The sequence below is a fragment of the Lemur catta genome, chromosome 20, assembly GCF_020740605.2.
Source record: "Lemur catta isolate mLemCat1 chromosome 20, mLemCat1.pri, whole genome shotgun sequence".
NCBI lineage: Eukaryota > Metazoa > Chordata > Mammalia > Primates > Lemuridae > Lemur > Lemur catta.
This window is the reverse complement of record NC_059147.1, coordinates 22,709,349-22,729,480: the sequence shown is the minus strand read 5'-3', so window position 1 is coordinate 22,729,480 and position 20,132 is coordinate 22,709,349. Positions and strand designations below refer to the sequence as shown.

Below are 20,132 nucleotides of genomic sequence, written 5' to 3'. Positions count from 1 at the left end.
TGGTCTGAAGTTCCTGACTGTCAGGGGGTCACTGGTTTCTGCTTTTATTCCTGAGAATGGCCCAGTAGTTTGACTTATTTCTCTGGGATGGATTCAAGAGTAGAATTACTCAGTGAACTTTAAAGCTCCTGATACATATTGCCAAACTGCTTTCCACCAAGGTTATGTCAATTTACCAATTGCTTGAGAATGCCTGTTTCACAACATCTTTACCAGCTATGGGTTTTCACGTTAAAAATTTTTTTTGATAGTTTAGTAGGCAATGATGTCTGGTTACATTTTCCAGGATACTTAATTTGTATCACTTCACTTTTATGAAGTGCTGCTTCAATCCTTTTCCCGTGTATTAAAGGAGCAGCAGTTTGTCTTTTCTCCACAGATTTGGGTGTGCAGACACACCCCTCTGTGCTGGCCTTGTGCTCCTGAGCGCAGGTTAGGATGGGACGCCAGGCTGCTTGCCCCAGAGTTGCGTTTTTCAAACTTTCTAACCAAGCAGGAGAACCTTTTCTTAAACAATCTCACACGGAATCTCTTCATATAAAAACATTCACAAGTAGTCCACGAGGACAGGCTTGGTGCAGTGCCCCACCCCCACCCCTCTCCTTGTGGTTCCAGAAGCCTCGGCTTTACCTGAGGAGGGGCCACTCGGACCTGGTAGTCCTTCTCTCTGAAGAGAAGTCACCGCAGAGTCAAGACCTGAAAGGAGATGAGCAATTCAGAGGTGCCGGGAACAATCTCGGGAACTGCACGACTGCCACCAAGCAGCCCAGAGCAGGTGAGCCAGGTACAAAGACCAAGGGGCCCCACCTGCGCTGGAGGCAAAGCCACACCCTCCACGTCGCCGGGGCTAGGGTGTGGGCGCGGAAGGTCCGGCGGACGAAGTGCAGCCGGAGGGGCTGGGGGCGGGGTTTGTGTGACCGGGACAGAGTGGGGGGGCGGGGTTTGTGTGACCGGGACAGAGGGGGGGCAGGGCGAGGAGGGTGGACAGGTGGGGAGGACTCCGTGGGGGGACAGTGAGCCCTGCCAGTGGACGGCAGGCCCCGGGCTGGGCCGGCGCTGGGCGGGGTGGCGGTGGGGGTGGGGTGGGGGGCGGGGAGGAGGCGAATTCAAAGCTCCAGCCGCAGGGCCTGGGTTTGATCTGATAGAGGAACCAGAACACTCAGCGCTCCCGGAGCCTCGGTGTAGTCTCTGCCTCACGAGATACCTGGGGGTGGGGAGAGCTGAACCCCGGCCTGGGAAGATGGTTGGTGGCCTCTGGGACCGGGGCGGGTTGGGGGAGACAGCGGCGTCGAGAGGAAGAACCCAGAGGGGTTTGGCAGCAGATAAGGGGGAGGGTGACAGGCCGGTGAGGGGAGGCTCTGCCGGGACACTTCGTGACCCCAACAGGGTCTTTGGAGGGGACAGCTGGGAGGGCACTGGTGTGAGCGGAGGCCTTTGGACACGATGCCACCGGCTCCCCGCACCCCTTGCTACCCCAGGCCAGGGATCCTGGCTCTACGCCCCGGGGACTCTGCCTTCCACACTTGGGCCCCGGTCCCAGTTCGCAGGCCCCGCCCCTGGCCTCAGGTACCGGCCCCGCCCCCATCTCCGGCCCAGCGCCTGCCTCTGGCCCCGCCCCCGGCCCCGCCCCCAGCTGACCAGCCGCGTCCTTGGCTCCGGCTCCTGTCCCTGGTCCTTGCCCAGTCTCGGCTTCCAGGTTCAGCCCCCTCCCTGCCCAGCGCGGCCCGTGCAGCTCTCCTTGCACCCTCCACCTTCTCAAGCCAGTCCTGCCGCCAGGCCCAAAGCCCTCTTACCACCCTTACATCCCGAGTAGGGCAACCATCACTCCTCAGGCTCCTTCTGGAACATACCCCATCTTTTATATACACTTATATTGCAAACTGCCCAAACCAAGTGTTTCGGAAGAATCTGTGAGCTGAGTCCCAATCCGTTCTCCGTGCCCTAGCCAAAGATGTCGCAGAGGCGCTGGCAGGAGTGTCTCCTCCCTGGCAAACAGTTGGCTCCATTGTCATTAGGAATCCACAGGGAAGACGTGTGGGCTCCAGTGAGACCTGGGTCCAGGCCAGGCCAGCCCTCCAGCAGCTGAACGGTCTTGGGCAAGTCCCTTAACCTCTGAGCCTCAGATGCCTCTCCCAGCAACGCTGGGGGCCCCCCCGCAGGATCTCGGATGGCCACGCCCAGGACCAAAGGAGCATCAGTACTTGATGTTGCCAGATCAGGGTGGGAGGAAGGGAGCCAGAGCCTCCAGGTCCATGCTCTGACCTGGGTTCCCTAGGGGCCTTTGTTTCCACATGGACACCCTGGCTTGCGCGCTCTCAGCTAAGTGCCTGCCAAGTATCCCTTCCAACCCAAAGCCTGGGGAGTCCAGCCTGCCAGGAAGTCAGAGGGTGGTCTGCTGTCCTGGCCTGTCCCCATGTCCCTGGAACACCTGCCTCCTTACTCACAGTAGGCGACAACCTGCATGCCCTTCTTTCTGTCCTTCACCCTCTTGCTGGGCTCACCCGAGCCGAGACCGCGGGCTAGCAAGCATCTGCAACTGCACACGAAGGAGGCAGGCCTCCCCTGAGCCACCTATGCGACTCCCAGCGCCGCCCCCCCCCCAGCCCTCTCTCCGAGTGGGGAGGCGCTCACCTCTCACCTCTCAGTGAGAAGGTTGCTAAGCAGGGTCTCTGGCCTCCAACATTTCCTAGACCGTCCCCCACCTGCTGCCAACTCCTTTGAAAAATCCCCTGCATGTTTTTTCAAAATAGAATTAAATGACAAGAACTGACTATTCAGGGAGGGGTTCCTGAGGGGAAATGAATTCTACAACCTTGAAATTATAGGCCCTTCTCTTTTCTCAAAAGAAAAGAAAAACATGTCAGATCACTGAGATTCTGAGCTAGACCTTGTTTTGAAATATGCTCTCCCCCTATCCTTTCACAAACTGCAGCCTTTCTCCCTCTTTGAAAATAAGATCACATCAAGTCAGGGATTAGAAATGGGAAAAATTCAATCAGAGCCTCCCTCTGCCAGCGACAGATCTCAATACACTCCCAGGCGAGCGGCATCGCTCCCGTGCCAATCCCACTCAGCATCGTCGTTCAAAACGCACCGGTAGGAAATGGTGAGACAGAAGGACCTTTCATCCCCGGCCGAGTGGGGCCTGTGGTGCTGCTCTCCTGGCTCCGGCAGCTGCTGTGCCTGGGCCGAGTCGGGCCTCTGGCTTAAATAGGCAGTGGGAGCCGGGCGGGCGGGCCTGGGGGCCGGGCATGGAAAGTGGGCTGTTTACCCAGCACAGCAAGGCAGTCTCTGCGGAGCCAGCAGTGGTCCCAAGCACGCGCCCGCCTGCCTGCCTGTCCACCAGGAGGCCTCAAGCCCACAGGCCCCAAGACCGCAGAGCAGCACCTGGAGTGACCCCCAGTGGACGTGCAGCTCCAGGTGAGCCATGTCCCTGGACGCACCGAGCTTGGTCAGGTTCCCGATGCCTCTGCTTCTCCTGGGTAGCAAAACCTGCTGCGGAGTTGAATGGGCCTGCTCCCTGGGACCGGCAGTGGTCTCAGACAGGGCACCTCTCTAAGCCTCAGTTTCTGCTTTCTCAAAAATGAGGATAACACTGACTTCATAGGTCCAGAAAGAATGTTTGCAAAGGGCCTGGCACCTAGGAGGTTGATTTATTTGTCCATGTGGTGATACTGCCACTAGGTACCTTCAATGAGGCTCAAGCCCAAAGAGGTTTGGTAATATACCCAAAGTCACACAGCCTTTCAGCTGAGTGTCAGGGTCAGACTTCATGCAGACCTGAGAACACCCAGCCTCATTCTTCAGCTGAAGCTTAGGGCGAGGATGGGAAGCAGCTGCTTGCCTTGGGGAAAGGTCTTGACTGAACCCTGGGGAAGGAATCACCTCTAAGCCCCCAACACCAAAGCAAGGGGAGAGGCATGGTTGGACAGGCATGGCGGGTAGCCTGTCTGCATTTGGCCGAGACCTTGGGAGGAAGCTGCAGAGTAACTGCAGTATCTAAGTATCTCAGAGTAACCACTAAGGATGGCTGGTGAGAGGAACACTGTAGGGAGGTGAGTCTCTCACCTGGTTGGTTGAACTTGATCTTCCAGCGTCTGGGGCAGTGCCCCCATCTCAGTGAACAAAGATTAGGAATTAAGACAAAGCGGTAGTTACTGTGTCATTTTATGCTCATAAAATTTTACCCTTAAAAGTACAATTAAATCTGCAAGTAAATAACTGAAGTCACATGCGAGAACCTGTCCTTAGCAGAAAAAGTACGCATTTTTAGTTTGACGAACAAAATGTTAACTCTCATATCTACCAAAGAGGCAGCAAAACAAAGAGCCAAGATGTCTGTAGTTGGGATCAGAAGGTGGATCAACTTTACCGTGAATGCTGATGAAGGAGAGGCTGCGGTTATGGTCATGTATAAACCCCGGTCATCTGCCAGTCATTAATTGTTGTGTATATTGTGGGCCTGACACCCTTGCAGGAGTTTGGACTGCAACGGCAGAGACATGCACGGAAAGAGCATGCACTTCAGAGCCCAATCTGGGCGTAAATGGCGCTCTGGGCAACACTGGGCCTTCACTTAGCCTCTCTGAGCCATGGGTTTCTACCACTTTGCAGGTTTGTTGGGAGAATTAGATGAGATGATATTGGTGAAAACCCTTAGTAGGCACTCAGTGATCAGTTGTCCATTTGGAAAGATAATTCTACGGGAGCATGGGGCAGGCAGCGGGGAGTGGAGCAGGACGGCCAGTGCAGTGGCTGAAGCAGGGAGATGACACGGCCAAGGCGGTGGAAAGAGAGGGGTCATGTCCCTGGGGGACATCTAAGACCATAGGATGGTGTTATGGACTGAATGCTTGTGCACCCTCCCAAATTTACATGTGGGGGCCCTAAGTCTCAGCGTGGCTATCTTTGGAGATGAGGGTCTACAAGGAAGTACAGATGGTTCCAGACTTATGATGGTTTGATTTAAGATTTTTCAGCTTGATGATGGTGTGAAAGCCATAGGCATTCAGTAGAAACCATACTTCCAATTTTGAATTTTGATCTTTTATTAAAAATTTTCATTATTAATATTATAAAATAGGCTTTATATTAGATGATTTTGCCCAACCATAAGCATTCTGAGCTTATCGAGACAGAGTCTTGCTCTGTTGCCCGGGCTAGAGTGCTGTGAGTTTAGCCTAGCTTATAGCAACCTCAAACTCCTGGGCTCAAGGAATCCTCCTGCCTCAGCCTCCCGAGTAGCTGGGACTACAGGCATGTGCCACCATGCCCAGCTAATTTTTTGTAGTTTTAGTAGAGATGGGCATCTCACTCTTGCTCCGGCTGATCTCAAACTCCTGACCTCAAGCAATCCTCCCACCTCGGCCTCCCAGAGTGCTAGGATTACAGGCATGAACCACCACACCTGGCCTCTGAGCACATTAAGTTAGGCTAGGCTAAGCTATGATATTCAGTAGTTTAGGCATATTAAATGCATTTTCAGCTCATGATATTTCCAAGTTACAATGGGTTTATAGGGATGTAATTCCGTTGTAAATTGAAGAACATCTATAATTAAAGTTAAAAGAGATCATAGGGTGGAGCCCTGATGTGATAAAATTAGTATTTTTATAAGAAGAGACACCAGAGAGCACTCACAGTCACCAAGGAAAGGCCACATGAAGGGCCCAGAAGGCAGCCGTCTACAAGCCAGAAAGAGAGCCCTTACTGGGAACTGACTGTGAGAACATAAATTCCTGTTGTTTAAGCCACCCCATCTGTAGTATTTTGTTGTGGCAGCCCGAGCAGACTAATACAAATAGATGGGACCAAGGGGTGGTTGGGTAACATGAAAATGGACCAGGAATTAATTCAGAAGTTTTCCAGTTCAGGCAACAGTGTGAAGTTGCTCACTGGCCAGAGGTTGCATGGGTAAAGTCAAGGTTTGTAGTGTTGTGTGACATTTGCATGGATGTGTTCAGGTGGCAATGGGATGTTCAGATCCAGAGCTCAGAGTTGAGATCTGGGCTGAAGCAGGATTTGGGAATTGTTAGAGTGTAGGTGAAGTCTTGGAGTGACTATATTTTGTCAGATCACTTTTTCTTTATTCTTCAACTGGTCCATTCTAATTCTAATTTCTTGTTATATAAGCTAGCTTTTGTCTTTTATATTTTTGTAAAAAGTCAGACATTCTCCTTTGCTTTTAAAAAGTATAATTATGCACAATTTCCTCCCCTCCCCCAATTTTTACATGACTTTGTTTTCTGCTACTTGTACAGAATAAGTCTTGTTTAGGAGCATAACTGATATGTGGTTAGAATCCACTTGTGTAGTTAGAATTGCACATTTTTCCCTGAGGCTCATTTTGTCTTCAATATTTTGTGATGTTCTCTTGTCATTCTTATCCAACTTCAGAACTTATCTCCCTTCACTTAAGCTTGTTGGATAATTTATATTAATTTAACTAGCAAATGCTTATTTCTTTCCCTCAGAGTTAAACTTGAAAGGCACAGTGTGGTCCTTTAGTTCTAGGCTGAGCTGTTTTTTCAAACCTGGAAACTTTTCTTGTATTATTTCTTCCCTGATGTCTCCCTCCTGTGTGCCTCATCCCGTTCATCTCTCTCTCCTAGGCCTATTTTTGGGCTTTGATATCATTGCCCAGTTTCCAAATCTGTTGTTTGTTCCTCTGTCGGTTTTCTTTGTCTATATTTTTGGTTTGATGTCTTACTTTCTCCTCAACATCGCTGATTTCTTTGCTCTTTTGTTTCTGTTATACGAATTATGACTTCTAGGTGTTTCTCAATTTTTTTTTTTTAATTTTCACTATGGGATTATAGCTATTATTTTGTCTGATCTGTTGCTGTTAGTATCTTTTTTTGGTCATTTGTTGCTTTCAAAGGAGCTACTGTCAGTTTGTCTTATTTGTTCTTGAGGCCTTTCAGATGCCATCATTTAGGAAAACAAATTAGTTGACATTTATGGAGTGCCCACTGTGTGCAGACAGTGCTGCTGGTTATTTAGCATTTGTAGCTCTTTGCCTCCCTTCTAAGTATAGTACAGCAGGATTCAGAATTCTTCAGTTAGAGCTACTTTGGGGCAAGTTCTCATTAACTAATTCATTTATTCCATCTTGTTCCAAAAAAGATTTGAGATAACTTAAACTATGTTCTCTGTACAATATGAGACTTTTTTTTTTTTTTTTTTAACAGTAAAGGAATTAGGCCGGGCGCGGTGGCTCACGCCTGTAATCCTAGCCCTCTGGGAGGCCGAGGCGGGTGGATCGCTCGAGGTCAGGAGTTCGAGACCAGCCTGAGCGAGACCCCGTCTCTACTAAAAATAGAAATAAATTATCTGGACACCTAAAAATATATATAGAAAAAATTAGCCGGGCATGGTGGCACATGCCTGTAGTCCCAGCTACTCGGGAGGCTGAGGCAGTAGGATCGCTTAAGCCCAGGAGTTTGAGGTTGCTGTGAGCTAGGCTGACGCCACGGCACTCACTCTAGCCTGGGTAACAAAGCGAGACTCTGTCTCAAAAAAAAAAAAAAAAAAAAAACAGTAAAGGAATTAGAACTAAGGGAAAATAAAGGAAGAATAAACAAGAAGCAGCCAGGTGGAGCTAGAGATAAAAAGGGTGAGGGGGTGAGTGTCTCATTATTTTGATGGTGGCCTCAGGTGGGCACAGAGGGGACCTGTCTGATGACTGAGGCTTGTCCTATTGATTTTTGTTGATGGTGTTGAAATGACCCTTTGTTTTAAGTTCTTGATCGAATGATGACGGCTGCACAGAAGAGGCCCCCATGGCATGACTTGCTTGGCCAGACCTCCCTCCCCAGGTGGGAAATGTTTTTTTTTTCCTTTTTGCCCAATTGGGATAGCATTGAAAAAAAAAAACAAAAAAACCAGAGGCGAGATTATAGGTGAAGGTGTGGGCTGGTGGCTTTAGTGCAATAGTCATCCTCTTCCTTCCCCGCTCCTGGCTCACCTTCCAAGAGTCAGTATTGATTGAGCAACTAATTAGCTGTGTATTTCCTGTGCTCTGAGTCAGAGACATCCCGTTCGGGGTGGCGACTGTAATCTGGTCGGGAGGACGGCTTCTCGGGGGCTTTCAGTTCCCACAGAACTCCAGAGTGGCCTCGTTTCACACTTCTAGGGAACCAGCTTTTCGAGTGACAGATTGATTGGTGTATGGGTGGTTACCAAAAAAGAGTCTATTTTATTAGCTGTTTGTCTTGCAAAGTGAAATCGTTTTTTAAAACTTTATCAAAATGTCATTGTCCCGGGGTTTAGAATGTGCCCTCTGAGGGAAGATCTTGGTCCCACAGGTAAAGAGCTGCCATGTCCCAGTTTAACTTGAGCCCTTGAGTGACGCCCCTGGGACAGAGCAGTTGAGTTCAGGCCCTCCGGCCTCAGCCTGTGCCCTCTCAGTGGCACCAAGGGGACATCTCCAAACTTCATCCTGGTGCCTATGCTTTTTTTTTTAAACACCAAGGGAAAATAAAAATCTAGAGATTCATATACACAAGAGACCACCTATAGGTAATTTTGCCCTTCTGTTTGAGAAGGAAGCAGAAAACATTCCACTTACTTTTGAGATTAAAAACAAGGAAATATATTAAACAATTCAAAAGTATTTGGTTTCCTATTGTGGCAGTTCAAGAAGAGAGAAAAACCTAGAGAGACTGAAAGTGCTCTGCCCTCCCAGCCACAGTGGGCACAACCCCCCGCCCCCAGCAGGTGACCCTGTCCTTGGTCCCTCCCTCACCACCACCCTGTCCAGTCCAGAGTCAAAGCCAATCACTTCCTGGCTCCTGAGTCCATTTCCAGCCCCTGCTCCTCACCCCTCCTTGGTGTCACCTTGTTCCAGACCCCATGTCTCACCTGCACGGCTGGTGGCACAGCCGCCAAGCCTGCATTTGGCCCCTTCCCTCACACTCCAGGTCCAAGGCCCGGATACCTGCTGCGAGCAGCTCTGAGTTTATTTTGCCCTTGTCCAACATCTCCAGGTCTCCGTCTATGCACAGGGTCAATCCCTCTAGTTGGCCTGGCTTGAGGGCCCTCAGTGACCAGGCCCTGCCAGCCCCAGCCTCATTTTTGCCCTCCTCCCCCAAACACTGATCTGTTCTGACAGTCCCAACCTCTAGCTCTCATCGTTCCTGGAACATGCCATGCTCTTTCATGCCTCCGTGCCTTTGCACATGCTGTCCCCTGGGTCTGGAACACCCTCCCCGGTTGGTCCACTTGGCACTCATCCTCCAAGGCTTGGCTCTGAAGCTGCCACCTTTTTCCCTCGGTTGCACACCCCCGGGCTTTGCACAGGCAGCCTAGAGCCCCTGAGCACCAAGCACAGGGCCCAGTCCCTGAAGGACATGCGGGGAACCTTGTTTGAATTGATAAAATGCTTTCTAGCCACACGGGAATGTCCATCAGCAGAAGGTTCGATTCCCTTTGTACACATCAGGGGGCACAGTGAGAGCTGGGAGAAGCTGCTCCCAATTGTTTGAACTAGTGCAGCAATTAGGCTACCTTGTCATAAAGGAAAATACACAAACATGGAGCCCTAAAGGCTAAAAGACCGTGAACTCGCATGTGTGTGGTGTGAGCGGCCACACCTTGCTCGGATCACCATTGTCATCATCATCATCATCAGTGTTCTAGGGCACTGAGTGCCGGGCACCGCACTAAGAGCATTGCACGCACCACCTCTAGTTTCATCCTCTGAACATCCTGAGGTCAGGCATTATTGTCCCCATAGTCAGAGAGGGAAACCGAGGCTCAGGGGAGCTTAAGGGACTTGTCCAGAGCCACACAGCTAAAGAGTGGCACAGACTCTGTGGCCCCATCCTGGCTGGATGGAGATGATGGGCTCCCTAAGGCACAGAGGGTGCTCACAGCAAGGAGACAGCACCGCAGGGGCTGGGGGGGCTTGCTAGTTACCACCCTCTCTCGGCCACCCTCCTCCCCCCACAGGGATTTGGGGTGGATGCTGCCATTATTTGTCCTTAACACTTGAGTGTGAATTGGTCCCTCAGCTGTTGTCCTGGATGGCCTCAGCTGAAAAGTCTCTTTCTCAGGGAAGCTTCCAGATCTCCCCTGGCTTTTAGTCTTAGGGCGGCTGCAGTGAGCATCGGTTGCTCCCAGCACCGCCCCAGAGGCAGCTCTGGAAGGGCTGGGAGCTGGCTCACATGTCAAATAGTCCTGGCCACCTGCAGACAGGCAAAGTGACAGGGGATGACAACCGTGGCCCCAAACCAACACTCCAGAGGGAGTCCTAGAATCTGGTTCTGGGATGTTGGGGCCTCACAGGGGGAAGGGGACAGGCCAAGAGGTACACGGGTGCCTGGAACGTGGGTGTCTGCCCTCGGGGAGGGCAGGCAGAGGAGAAAGGGGTCAAGGACAGAAGCTTGGGCCTCACCCCACTTTTGGCTCCGTGAGGAAGGAAGAGCCCAAACGAGCCCTTGGGAAAGGAGGAAGATCACAGCGAAGGGAGCTAAAATATAGCACTGTTTTTATTTCGTTCTCAGATAGTCTTACTTTTTTCTTTTTCACTTAGAATAGCTGGAAGAGGAGGGCCCTACGTGGCAGTCCCTGGGACGAGAAAAGCATGTGTCAAAGCTGGTGCCAAACGCCTCGCTCTATTTTTGCCTTCCCGACACTGCCTCTTTGAGCGCCGAGGAGGGCTCCCGGCCCGAGGTGGCCTGAGCCGGCGTCTTCGAGGCAGATGTGGCCAGCCCTCACCTCGCCCGCCAGAAGCCACCAGAAAGCAGGCCATTCACTTCTCCTGCCCAGAAATAAATGCAGCCGACAAATGTTCTCAGGCAATCTTGAGGGATGCGAACACAAAATTGCCCCACAAATTGCTTTTGTTTCCTTTCCTCGGTTCAAAGTTGTTTTCTTGTTCACACCCGTTTCATTAGAATTGGACAGTAATTAATGTTCTTAAAATAGCATCTCCACGTTCCTCAGTGTAGAAAGAAAAGCCGCGGAGGAATGAGAGAACGCTGGCCCCTGTGAACACCCTGCCTCAGCCACGGGGGCTTTCGTGCGTCTCCGCGGGGCGCTGTCACGTGGGGTTTGTGGCAGAGCCATCTGCGGTGGCTTTGCATTCTGTTCCCGCTCCAGGTCAAGGAAGCCTTTGACATCCGTGGCCAGGAGCTCTGGGGGTTCGCTACCCTCTAATTACATTTCTTTTTTTAAATATTGATAAACAGTTCCTCTGTTGATTCAAACGTTTTTTAAACACTGAGCCTGTAGTTGTTGGCTCTGAACGGAGAGAGCCCGTCTCCCAGCCCTGCTCCGGCCCGCAGAGCCGCTGCCTGCGCCTCTGGGTTCTCGGACCCTCATTCAAATGCTGAAGCCAGGAACTGTCCCTCTGAGGGGGCGGGGCGGGGGGGAAGGAGGAGGTCACTTTAGGATTCAAGATCAGGCCTGGCCAGGCTGCACCGGGAGGTCCTGCCCTCCCCAGATGGGGACTTCTGGCCTCTCCACTACCCAGCTCTGGGTTCAAGGTGGAAGTCAGGGGTGAGGCAGGAGGAGCCACCATCCAACTCCCACTGCCCCGCAGCCTGACACCCCTGGCACATCCGGTCACCACTTTGCTTCATTTATGAATGTCAGTCCCTGGTCCTACAGGCCTCAGACATAAACAGAACAACAGTGCTGTCCCCACTGCTCCCCCCAGTACATCTGCTGCCTGGAATGGAAGGGAGTGGGGACCCCTTCTAGGCCCTTGGGGTCCAAAGAGCCAAGTGCCGTCCATCCCATCTTGTGCACACACACACAGAAGGACCCTGCAGCCCAGGATCCCCCAGAGGCGGCTGACGCAATGTGGAGGGTGGGTGTGGGGGTGAAGGGTGGCGGCCAGAACCCCCACTGACAATTCTGCCCTAAAGATCAGAGCCCATCAGCCACTTCTTGCCTGGACTGCCGGGTGGCCCTGTCCTCATCAATTGCAAGGCTGGCCAGCGGCCAGGTGTCGACATTGCTTCTGTAGTAACCATGTCCAGAGAGGAGCCCCTTCTTACAAATGCGGTGTGCCAGCGACGTACATGATAAGACCAGTGTTCGTCTCAGTCCACCTAGCCACAGCTCCTGGTCCTGCCTCCTGCCTTTGGCAAGGAGATACCCTCAGATACGTGCATCAGGGGTGACATGATCCTGGGTATGGGTCTTGGGCTCTGTGGAGGGGCCAGAAGCTGTGGTGCTTCTTGCTGAGTCCTGCTCAGCTCTGCTGGAGTGTCCCCCTTAGCTGGGGGACCTCTTCAGCATGACCCGTTTGGGCTGTAATTTTAAACAATAATTACAGATTAGCTTGGTGACCATCAGGCCCTTCTACTACATGCCAGGAAATAGACCTAACCCTGTTACAGGACAAATCAGATATAATCGGCTCCTAATTCAATATGGTGGCTCTAAGTCACATTTATCAAGGTACGGAAGCTGGGCCATGGGTTAGACAACAGTGGTGGTCAGATTAGACTCAGACAAGAAAACTCAACTTGCACTTTTTGGTAAGTGGAAGAGGAACTTTTTCAGTACCACCTACTCCAGGTACACACACTCATATGTCCCAGACACAGGTGGGGGCATCTTGCAGACTGGCCACGTGCACACCTGCGGCCTCGTCTGCCAGGCTTGTGTCTCCCAAGCCCTGATGAAGGTGCCTAGATATACCTGCCCTGTTTAAAGCCAAACCTGGGTGATCAGCCAGTGTGCAGGGCTGGAGCTTGAGGATTGCAACTGGGTGCAGGTCTGCGGCAAACTTTTGGCCAGCTCTGAGTGAGGGAAAATGTCTCTTCTAACTGGGGGAGGCCAAATAATCATCAGATTATTGGATCTGTTGTTTTGCATTAGATTGAACTTTTTGCCCCCCTTCAGAGCACTGCCAGCACCACCTTTGTGAGGTGCTGGACTCGAAGCCAAGATCACAGAAGTTTAGTTCAGTCCAGGGCAGCCGTCACTAGGTGGCTGCTGCACCAGGTGGATGTTCAGAGGAGGCGGAGCAGGGTCTGTGGGTCTCGAGAAGCTCCTGGAACCGGTGCTGAGGGTGGAAGGGGACAGGGGTTCTGGGAGGGGCAGGTGGGACGAGCAGAGAGGCGGGTGGAGAGGTCTGGCCCTGGGACTCTGCCCAGGACCCTCGTCTCCTCTCTCCCTGAGGGCCACAGTCGCCTACTCTGCATCACTGACAGTGAATCCTTGCAACCCTCCTGCGTCACACAGACAGGGAAACAGACGTTCAGGGTCTCGAGGGAACCACCCAGGCCAGCATCGGTGAGTGTCAGCGCTGGGACTTGTCATGCTCCAGAGCCTGGGTCCTTTCCACAGCACCCCTGGGTCTCACCCCTTCTCTGCCCCAGCCACCCTGAGGGGGACACAGTGGCCGGGGAAGGGCAGGGGCAATGTATCCTGTTGGGGGGGACACTCCAGCATGTAGCCCGCACATTTGGACTGGGTGTCACCGGCAGCCAGTAGCCTGTGGGGGTTTTCTGAGCCAACTCCTTAGGTTTCTGCTGCACGTACCCGTGGCAACGCCCAGCGGGAAGGGAAAGGCACAAGGCCTGAGTGTGGGCAGCTGGGGCCAGAAGTGGTGTTGGACGTGTTCAGGGGACAGGAGGCGGCAGGGGCCTTGGGGTGTCAGCAGTCCCCAAACTTTTTGGCACCAGGGACCATTTTCATGGAAGACAATTTTTCCACGGACCCAGGGTGGGGTGGGGGGGATGGGTTCGGGATGATTTAAGTGTATTACATATATGGTGCCCTTTATTTCTATTATTATTACATTGTAATATATAATGAAATAATTATACAGCTCACCATAGGTTGGGGACCCCTAGGGTAAGCAACATATCACCTGGAGCGAGTTTGAAGACAGGGCCCTGGGGACAGGGCCCTGGGGACAGGGCGGAGGCGGGGTGGGGTGGTGAGGGAAGACGTGGGCAGAGCAGGCCAAGCAGCCTACAGGACTCCGGCCTCAAACCTTCCGCCCCCGGCTCTGTCTGTCCATTCTCTTGAATTCAGGCCTCCCCTAAAAGGTCACTGTCGGGGATGCTCACGCCTGGTCCCAGGAACCACAGTATTCTTGTTCAAGGGGAAGTTTCGGGGCAGTGTGCTGGCCAGGACAGGGCGATTTTGCAGGGACAAGGCAGGCTGCCAAGCCAGGTTTTCTGGGAACCTTCTTTAGAGCATCTAGCACCATATAAATGCTTTCCCCAAAGACCTTTAGATTCCCAGCAAGGCAAACATGCCAAATGGCCGAGAGGCTGGCAGGTTCCAGTTTGTCCCTGCTTGTCATGGATTTATGTCTAGCTCTCCTTCCTGGCCGCCAGCCCAGATGACTAACAGTGACCCCAGGCCCACATTAGATACTTCTCTGCAAACTCACGGAGGCGGTAGCCACAGTCTCCCACCCCGGCCTCCCTTGGCAGGACACGCCACCTTCCAGACCTCCCTGCAAGTTTCAACTGTCCTCCTCCCACACCGGGGCTGGCTGGCGACCTTCCTCTGATCCGCCACGTCTTCCTCTCAGACCCTGTTTCCCCACCTCCCCCTATGATTAATATGCTCTAATTCCTAGAATAAATACCTTGTTCCATCATGCTGTAGTGGTTCCGCCTCCCCGACTAAACCCCGAGTGACACAGCACCCCACCTCTCCAGGCCTCAGTTTCTCTCCCCTGTAAAATGGGGATGGTGTGAGACATACAGCTCCAGGAAGGGGGGGGGTGCATCCGAGAGCCACTGGTTCTGTGGTGTGCACATTTGTCATAATCCGATGTCAAGCTTTAGGCTAGAATCACGACTCAGCGTGGCTGTTCATCTTGGCACCAGCTGTAGGAATCCCACAGAGCAGGGCCCCTGTGAGGTCAGTGGACACATTTGTGCTGGTGGGGGAAGGAGTGGGGCGTCCTCCCAGTGGTCTGATTGGTAGGGGCTGGTTATATAGCATGGTGGGTGCCGTGACGGGTGTTGCAGGTGACGGCTGGGCAGAGCCTTTCCCGATCGCATGCTCGTATCTCAGTCAGGAGCGCGACCTCCAACCACTATGTCATTCCCCTGGGAAGGTGGAGTGTGCTGAATTAGAAACTCCCAGGAAGATGCTGAGAAGGGCTGGTTGTGACCGAGACGCGCTCTGCTGACTTGCTGGAGAGGAGGCTTTGTGTCTGTACTAGAGCTAGTCTTGCCTTTTGAGTCTGTAGAACGGCTTTGCAGACCCTGCGTCAGGGTGCGGCACACGGACACCATGTCCCCTCCGGCCCAGGGCCTTTGTTCCTACCGCAGTGCTCTGCCCTCAGATGGCCACGTGGCTCACTCCTTCCCTTTGTTCGGGTCCCTGCTGAAACATCACCTCCTCGGAATACCCTTTCCTGACCACGTCGTACAGATACCACCCCCTTCCATCACACTCTGTCCACTTCCCTGCCTCATTTTTCTTTCCAAAATGTCACCACTTAACACATTATACATTTCTATATTTTTCTCTCTTCTTCCACTGGAACATAAAGCTCCGTGAGGGCAGGGGTTCTGTCCGTTGTGTTCATCATCGTTGGATCTGTGACACCCAGAACAGTGCCTGGCTCCGAGCAGACACCATCACAACTTTTTTGCAGGTCAGAACTGACCTCGGTGTAAAGAGTAGTAGCCTGACCTGGCCTTACCTCTCCCGTCTCCTGTGCTGCCTGGAAACACTGCAGACAGCGCCCCGGTCCTGGGAGAGGGCTACTTCTTGGTGTCAGAAGGGCTGGTTTGATCAATGAAATGCCAAACATGAGTTCTCAACATCCAGGGGTTTTTAGTCTTTTCTTCTAATCGTTCCTCTTGATCATGGGATCTGTAACCCTTTTCAAAGTGGATTTGGTGTGATTAAATTCTTTCCTAGCCTAATCCTTCATGGAAAACACAAGTTTTAAATGAAGTGTATTAGAATGGATTTGCTGAGGTTTGAGTGTTTGCGCGATGATTTTGCCCCAGCTTGTTTCAAAACCAGGATGGGGCATCACGCCTTGAAGAGGACTCTGACGAACCTTCCTGTAATGGAAGGCAGCAGACCTCACTCTCGTGTGACAGCACTCACTGGGGGGGTGTGACTAGAGGGGTCACACAGAGGAGTCAGAGGGCCAAGGCCTTTGAAGAGAAGAGCTTTCTGGAAGCCCATGTGCTTTATTTTGCAGGGAACGCCAAGGCCCAGGGAGGCCACGGTGCGGCGGGGTGTTGGGCAGAATCACAACCTTGGCCTTGACTCTGTTTTCTCCTGGAATCCCCAGAGATTAGCCTGGAGTGGGCCTCAGCCTAGCAGCCACAAGGGTGGGTGTGGGGGGGGGCAGGAGGAGGGTCTAAAAAGCAACCTTTAGTAGCAGGACTGAAGGGACATGTCAGGGGTCCCCCAGGGAGGAGATGGGGGCTCTCCTGTGCCCCATGCCCACCTGCCATCGAGGCACTGGCCCCCAGAGGTTGTCGTCTTTGTAGTGCAGCCCAACCCAGTACAGAATCTGAGGGCATCGCGCATGACAGCCCAAAACACTGTTTCTGAGAGTACAACAAGGGACAGGAAGCTTCCCATCCAAATTGGAAACACAAAGCCACTGGTACTTGACGGATCTACTCCAGCAACTTGGAACCCTGCGTGGGAGACCTTGTTCTTGGCAAGGCCAGAAGTGGGGCAACCCCGAGTTTCTTCTCTGTGACCCTTGTCACATGTGTCCAGCCTTGCCAGCCCCTGTGGGCCGAGTGGGGGTAGAATCTGGCTCTGACCCAGATATTTGGTAACTCTGGGAAAATGGCATTTTCCTCCTCTGCCAATTTAATGTTTAATACTGAGGGTTTATCACTTGTGAAATCTGCTCCCTAGAATCTCCTGCTTCTGGGGCTGCTGGTGGAGGCCTGTTCCTGACCGGGGGCAGCAGGATTTCTTCCCCCAAGCAGGTGTTTTGAGGAGGGTTTGGGGTCACAGCCTCAGGACTCAGGGCTTCCCTGCGTCTTCTGTCCTGCTGGCCTGGGCCACACGGTTCGTGCGACTCTGCTGGCTGCCTCGGCAGGTTTCGTTAGGAGAGAGGCATGGAATCACTTTGTCTGGGAGACCTTATGCTCCTCTCCCATCATGAACCCAGCTACACTCAGGTGCAAACGATGACTTCTTGGGGTAAAACTGGCAGGCTGGCAGCCCTTTTCCTCTTTCAGAAACGTAAGTTAATGTGGCATGCCTGGGGAGACGTGGCATGCCACTGTCACCGCCGTTTCACAGCGAAGACCACTCCTCACTGGGTACAATTGGGAGGCACGTGCCCCTCACTCAGCTGGGCCTGACCCCCGGCGTGGGAGTCCAGACTCGTCATCTGCTCCCAATTTCGTGACAAGGAACACAGGTGGACACATCCTTTGTGCCCACACAGTGCCAAGCGGTTTGTCTCGTTTATCTCACTTCATTGTCAACCCTGTCCCCCCTGAGAGGCCCTTAGCCGTCATTCCTTTTGCCATCGTCAGCAGCAGGGCTGGGACTTGAACCCCAAAGGGTCTGACTCCCCAGCCTGTGCTTTTAACCGGCCCGTCTTCCCGCGGGGCCTGCGTGATGACTCATTTCTCGTTCTAGACCCAGAGACAATGAGGCGTAAACCTGAGTAAAAGGGGGCTATTATGATATCACTATTTGCCTTTATCTAAATTAGATAATAAATCACGGAGCTACTTGAAACAATGTACATGTCAACCTCCTGAACATTTAGTTATCATTTCGGTACCATTTGATGGTGTCTATGGTATAATTAACACTTTCTTGTAGAAAATTGGATACTTCTGTGAAACAAAAAGTGAATGAGAAAATGAATTAACCTGGCCCTCCTCTTCCTTGGGGCTGGGGCAGCAGACCTTGTCCTGCCCTCTCCGGGCCAGGGCTGGGCCTGGCGGGCGGGAGCCTGTCACCTGCGGTGGCAGCAAGCCCAGCTGAGCGAGGCCGCTGAGCCCACGTAACTCCCCGCCCATTCATTAGGCTCAGCATAATTGGGCATCTGCCACTGGCATCTCCAGATGTTTGCCTTTTTCAGACACCGAGGTGGTTCAGAGTTTTCATTGAGAGCCTTGTAAAAAAAAGCTCTAGCTGGTTGGGGATGCTTATTGTTCATTTTATTTGAGTTCCTTATCATGTGCAAAATGTTCCAGGCACCATTAGGAGACACAAAAGACTCCGAAAACACAGTTTCAGGGGGCGGAAGCTCACCGTAGCGTGGAGGAGACATGGCCACCGACATTTACAAACATTTGCTGAACACAATGGGCTGGCGGGAATGAAAAAGCTCTCTCGGCAGCAGCGCATCAGGGTGTGGGGGTGGGGCGGTGCAGACTGAGGATTTAATGCCTGCCTGGGGGAGTCTTGTGAGATCAGATGGGTGTTCTGGGCTGTTCGCTCTTTAATTTGGTTTTCAGATTACTGCCCAGTAAGATTGGGGGGTGTGGGGGCCAGAAATGGGGCAAGAGCTTAATCAGGAGACTATTAAAGGGGAAACACATCTTGCTTGAGCTGAATATTCGAGGTCTCCATCTAGGCACACTGTAATTGTGGCTTAACCATAAGCGAAGCTGAGCAAGCTGAATTGATCTATATCTAGGCTGCTAAGGGCATTCAGGGAAAACCAAACTTAGGAAATGAGAACTGTCCCCATCAATATATAAAATTCATGTCTGAGCGTCATGGAGAGGCAGATGACCCTGCTCATAGGCACAAATTAAAGCTATCTTCTTTGGGAAAGGATAATTTAAATGATCAATAACCTCTTTTGAAAGACTAAGAGTATTTTTTTAAATTAACTTCATTTATTCCCCTCTTATCAAAAAAGGATTGGTGAAGCTTATAACAAAAGATATGACAGTGAAGTGATTAAAGTAGAAATGGGAAATTAGAACCCAGTCAGAAAAGAATACAAATTTTCTAACCACAAATGGCTAATCTTACTTCTGTGACCAAGTTCTCAATTTATCTTTGAGCTTCCTGGAATCCAAAGCGAAAAGGGAAACATAACCAATTATACAGCTCCAGCTACTAACACAGACAGAGTGTGCCAATTCATGAGTATTTAATTATTTGTGAATTTATGAAAGTAAGAGAGGCAGGGGCAACTTCTGGGAAAATGGGGGAGATATTTTTTTAAATATTTAGAAAAGAAAAGATTGATTTTGAAATTTTTTGGTGAGAGGCAAAGCCTGGGTTATGAGGACAGACACACCCACTAAGATCTGGGTGAACCGGGGATAATGGCTTCAATTCAATCGGTTTATTGCTGAATGAATGGTCAAGGCCACAGAGCTGGACATAGGCATTTGGCAATCTGACCTGCCCATAGGTAGAGGCTGTGTTCTGTTTACCTGGGCTGCCCAGATGGTGCCTGGTATACCGCAGTTGGGCAGTTATGAAGTGGTGGGTGAGTGGGTACAATTGCAACTTCGCTTTTGAAGGACCTGTCGTGGCTCCTCTGATGGAGGAGTGCCCACGGAGGGGCTCTGCTCAGGCGGTTGTGTCAGGTCTCACAAGGGCCCTGTAGGTGGCTGAGTCTCGATGGTGCAGTGGAGGAAGGACCCTCAGTGACAACGCTGGCCTGTCTCTACCTATCCTCCCAGCAGGCTTCAAGGGTAGGATTCCAGCAGGCACTGTGTTTTCCCAGCTGGTTTGCAGCCGCCTTTCATCCTCAGTTACTCAGTGTGATTCCTTTGCTGCTCTAAAGCTCTTTTACGTTTCACCATTTTGCTTAAAACTCCCCTAGAGGGCTGGTCGTGGCCCCAGCAGAGAGTGCCTTTCCTGAGAGGTCAGGACGCTGGGAGGGGGGTGCTGGGAGGGCAGATGGCCTGACCATCGAGCCCCCAGGGGAGGGCATGTCTATGAGCGGGACATTGCCCCTGGTCAAGGCAGGGCCAGGTGAGTCTAGCGTGCCCGACACGGGCTGTGTCTATGTGGGGGGCAGTTGTGTCCCAAGAAAGGAGCTCGGAGTAGGGATGCAGCCTCTGGACCCAGCTGCAGGTCTGATAAGATGGTGCCATTGAGGGGACAGGAAGGACGAGGCGGGGGTGGGGGCTGGGCGTTGCTGGGGAAGTGCAGTGCCCAGGCCAGGGAGGCAGAGGCAGCTGCTGGGCAGGGCTGTGCCCAGCCCGGGGCAACTTCCTGGGAAAGGAGCA

The 20,132-nt window shown here is 52.2% G+C and overlaps 1 protein-coding gene and 1 long non-coding RNA gene across 2 annotated transcripts in view; one reads left to right on the top strand and one right to left on the bottom strand.

The window, feature by feature from the left end:
• Positions 1-20,132, bottom strand: part of SMPD3 (sphingomyelin phosphodiesterase 3) — a 77,398-nt gene that overhangs the window by 22,993 nt on the left and 34,273 nt on the right.
• On the top strand, positions 634-10,560 carry LOC123625172. Its single transcript, XR_006730416.1, has 3 exons — positions 634-775; positions 7,742-7,817; positions 10,535-10,560. It is a non-coding gene; the product is annotated as an uncharacterized LOC123625172 (long non-coding RNA).